The sequence below is a fragment of the Myxocyprinus asiaticus genome, chromosome 31 (assembly GCF_019703515.2).
Source record: "Myxocyprinus asiaticus isolate MX2 ecotype Aquarium Trade chromosome 31, UBuf_Myxa_2, whole genome shotgun sequence".
Classification (NCBI taxonomy): domain Eukaryota; kingdom Metazoa; phylum Chordata; class Actinopteri; order Cypriniformes; family Catostomidae; genus Myxocyprinus; species Myxocyprinus asiaticus.
This window is the reverse complement of record NC_059374.1, coordinates 44315225-44320224: the sequence shown is the minus strand read 5'-3', so window position 1 is coordinate 44320224 and position 5000 is coordinate 44315225. Positions and strand designations below refer to the sequence as shown.

General features: G+C 36.3%; 1 long non-coding RNA gene across 2 annotated transcripts in view; it reads left to right on the top strand.

Moving 5' to 3' along the window:
* Window positions 1–3007, top strand: part of LOC127421851 (uncharacterized) — a 14866-nt gene extending 11859 nt beyond the window's left edge. For both annotated transcript variants that reach the window (XR_007894106.1, XR_007894107.1), the window contains exons 2-3: window positions 2036–2139; window positions 2360–3007. This is a non-coding gene — a long non-coding RNA (uncharacterized LOC127421851). The remainder of the gene's footprint in view (window positions 1–2035; window positions 2140–2359) is intronic.
* Window positions 3008–5000: the final 1993 nt, after the last annotated feature.

Here is a 5000-nt window from a genome sequence, read left to right as displayed (position 1 = left end):
TACAATGTGTCATCATGTTTCAATCCTAAAAAAGAAAACCGTAAGTAAATTTCACTGGTAAATTAAATAAGTAAATGTAACTTTTCGAGGAAGTAAATCATACTAGTGATTTTTTTCAGTGTAGCATTGTGTGAGGACAGAGCGAAAGTGTTTATGAACTGATAATCTGATGTTTTACGTTTAAAATCATTTAGCAAAACTATAGGTAAAGTAATCTGGAGTCAAAATAACCCCTTCAGTGTGATATGAGTGTACTGATCATCCTGTGATAATGAGCGATTGACTGTATGATCTTTTACATTGTCACTCCGCTGTGTGTCGTGTCTGACCACAACCTTCAGTCGTGCCGATATTCACTATATAACAGCACTGAGTGTTTTGTTGCCTTAATAAAATGATTGCTACATAATAACAATATTAAAGACACAGAAGTACAGTAAATTCAGAAAGTGAATTATTGAAGTATCATTCTTCCTCATTGCTTTCAGAAGATCCAGTCCCTGACATGTAAACGAAGTCTAGTTTTAATATTTAAACACTTCAATTATACGGCACATTTCTATTAAACTGAATTGAGGTATCTTTAAATAGTGTACATACTATGAATTCAGAATAGATATTAATAAGAATATCTATTAAATATTCTTCATAAATATTTAATGATGAAATATTTTTAAGAATAAAAAAAATTACAGTAGTAAAAAAATTGTTTTAAACAGTACAGTAAATGGCAAACAACTTCATTTGCTTTGGCATTAACTGAACATTTATACTTAGCAAAATTATATTTAAATACATATACATGTAAGTTAAACCATTTGTTTAATTCTTTGCGCAGTAAAATATGTGACTGTGCAGTAAAATTATGTTGTGAAAATAATGAATCAGTGTTTGTGAATGACATTGAGCAACAGGAAATGAGTTTACACAAACAATGATGCGTTGTTCTGTGCCATACGGCTGTGTGTTTGTGTTTAAAGTAGATACAGAGTCTCATTAACAGACTGTTTAATAAGCTCATGTTCATTTCTGTTGATTGTGCACGCGTCACACACACACACAATCACACACACACACACACACACACACACACACACACACACAATCACACACACACACACACACACACACACACACACACACACACTCACTCACACAAGCCATGTGTCCCAGCGTAAGCCTTCATGCATGAGTGCACAACACATTTTGTTTGTGCTTGGGTACATCAGTGTGTGCGCGCATATGTGTGTGTGTGCTTGTGTGCGTGTGTGTGTGCGCGGCACGTGTACAGTGAGGGCGGATTATTGGTACTGCTCCACTTGCTTCATTATTGTTGTGTGCTCTGAGCTTCATGCCATCTGGACACAAACATAAGCGCACGCGTCCTGCTTTTACCACTGTACCACCACCCTGACCCCTGACCCCTCACCCCCCACAACCACACACACACCAGCTCTCCACCATGCAGCCTGCACACACACACACACACACACACACACACACACACACACACTCACACACAGACACACACACACAGACACACACACTCACACACACACACACACAGACACATACGCACACACACACACACACACACTCACACACACACACAGACACATATGCACACACACACTCACACACACACACACAGACACATATGCACACACAGACACACACACACACACACACACACACACACACACACACACACACAGACACAGACGCACACACACACACACACACACACACACTCACATGCACATGCACACAGACACACACACACACTCACACGCACACGCACACAGACATACTCACACACAGACACACACACACACACACACACACACTCACACAGACACACACAGACACATATGCACACACACACACACACACACACACACACAGACACAGACACACACTCACTTTGATATTTTGTATCTTATTATGTAATGACATTCAGACATGTTGAGTGTTTTTATCTGTTTCATGCTGATGTTTATTAATCGTTTTGTCATGTTGTTTCTGTGTCTTACAGAGTTCCTCACACTGAAGATTTCTCAGAAACAAAGAGAATTAAAGTGAATTTTCCCAATAATAAAACACAGAACAGCTTCCTAATGATGCTTGGAACTTGTTTTGGTGAGAAATAAAAATGTGTCATTTTAATTAATGAAAAGTAATAAGTGTAAAGATCAGATATACTGACATTTATTTGACAGTGCAAATATTAAAATAAGATATTTCCTCAGTAAACTTCATTATCAACAGTGTAACTCAGAAATGTAATCTGGTACTGATTACAAATTACATGTCTAAAATGGCCTAAATTGTGTAAAATATTGGATTGTATTTTTTTTAGGTAATCTCACCTGATTCTTTTTGGATTACTTTTGGATTACTTCTGACCCCACTCTTGTTTATTTGACATCAGTCACATGCATCTGAGTGTGATAATCAAAACTCTTTTGATATAATGTTGCTTATATGCACTTAAGAAAACATAATAAATCATAGTAAAAAAGATTGTTTTGTGTTTTACACGCTATTTTATTTGCAGTAAAAGTTGTTTTTTCTAAACTGTCGTCTTCCAGGTTTTCATTTTTTTCATTGATTTTCAGAATCAATAATCAGTAAAAGTCACTGGAAATGATGTAGACAGTATTTCAGCAGTTTAGTAACTTGCATAATATTTTTATCATGAGATATGGGCAGTAGGACTATTTAGAAGGAAAAAAATATTTATTAAAAAAATATATGAAAACGATTTAACATTTAAAATGAAGAATTAGGAGGATCAATAAATTGTGAATAATTTATTGCCATTGCCTGATTAATATGTAATCAATACTCTGATTATGAATATTTTAAAATGTCATTTAATCCAATTACAAGTACTTGATTTTTGTAATTTTATTATGTAATCCAGATTACATGTAATCCGTTACTAACCAGCACTGATTCTAAAAACACAATACCATCAATCAAATGATTATTAATAAATTAAGGTATGGCCAATGTATTTAAATCTCAGTGTAATCTGTAGACAATTGTGATTATATTGTTGTCAGTTGTAATTATTTTAAAATCTGAGAATTATAATAAAAAGAACATTGTGTCATCTGATTATCCCCCTGCTATTTACAGCGTGTGTTGTATTTACTAATTTAATTTCTCTGTTTGCTTTGGGCTAAAAATAGGCAGTAATTGTCTGTATGAGTTTGTGTCTATGTTTGGAACAGCATTCAGCTGTGCCATATGATTACACTTACAGTTTCTGTAGTAAAAGTTAATAATGCTTCACACAAAATATCTTTCAGAATCAGAATTCAGAAGTAACTGTTGTTAGATTTGCATTTATTCAGATAGCATAAGTATTGAAGTTATGTGACAACACTGTAGCATTCTAATGTTTGAAAAACGTCTATGTCATCGCGCACTGCTGTGCTGTCCTGCACCGCCCGCCCCCTGCTGCAGATGCACGGCATTCCAATGATATTCAGCTGAACGTATAATGTTTGATAAAACAGTTTTTAAAGAACTTAATCAAAGCCCTGATTGATGCTGAAAAGGATGCTCTCTCAGATATCAGAGAGAAAGGTTTCCAGCTGAAACTAAACAAGAAGCTTTGGATCTCCATGGTGACGTGTGTAAAATTCACGCCAGTGGCGGCACCAAACGGCACTAGCTCAAAATTTGGTGTGGAGTGGCCTGGGTATCTCAGCGAGTTTTGACGCTGACTATCACACCTGGAGTCGCGAGTTTGAATCCAGGGTGTGCTGAGTGACTCCAGCCAGGTCTCCTAAGCAACCAGATTGGCCCGGTTGCTAGGGAGGGTAGAGTCACATGGGGTAACCTCCTCGTGGTCGCTATAATGTGGTTCTCGCTCTCAGTGGGGCGCGTGGCGAGTTGTGCGTGGATGCCGCAGAGAATAGCGTGAAGCCTCCACACACACTATGTCTCCGTGGTAACGCGCTCAACAAGCCACGTGATAAGATGCGCGGATTGACAGTCTCAGACGCGGAGGCAACTGAGATTCGTCCTCCGCCACCCGGATTGAGGTGAGTAACCGCGCCACCACGAGGACTTAGAGCACATTGGGAATTGGGCATTCCAATTGGGCAAATTAGGCTACAGACAGGTAAAAATATCCATTTCACCAAAAGTCCACTTTACCCTTTTCAAATCCCTTCAAAAAAATAAAAAATAAAATAAAAAAAAATAATAATTTTGAAACATATATAAAATCATGATCACTCACATTAAAATGAAGACTCCAGTCATATCAGTAACCTGATAAAAGCTGTTTTATTCTTCATGGAGAGGGTCTCCTCATGGGGGCGGCCATGTTAGAATCACATGACCAGTTAAATACTACTCACTTAATCTCAGTAACCGTCCTGTTATTGGACACTTTCACTGACTGATTAAAGTAATCATGGCTGACTGTGAATACTACATTTCTACAATGACATCTGAAACAGAAAACTATTGATTTTAAATGATGCTGCATCCAAACCACTAGGTGTCAGTGTAAGTCCAAGATGACACAAAGACTAAAGTTACTGCACCTTTAAAAATAGTAATCCACTACAAATTACTAATTATTTCTCTAAAATTTTAATCATATTACTTTGCTAATTATGACATTGAAAAGTAATCACTTTTACTAATCGCTTTACTTTTTAGTTACTTTCTAAAATAGTTTTCCGCTCAACAAATTCAAAATAATGTCTATAATTCCTCACAACACTTATGCACTCATACACTCATCACCTCACATTTCTCCTTCACAATCACTCGTTAATTCATCTATTCTACATTAATAATATATTAGAAATAAGCATAATCCTATAATGTACTTTAAAATAATTTAATTAATTGGAAGTCAGTAACTGTAATCTGATTGCAAGAATTTAAAATGTAATGCAATACACTACCTTTTTACTAAAAAAGTAATTATATTACAGTAACTAATTACTTTGTAATTGGATTACACCCAA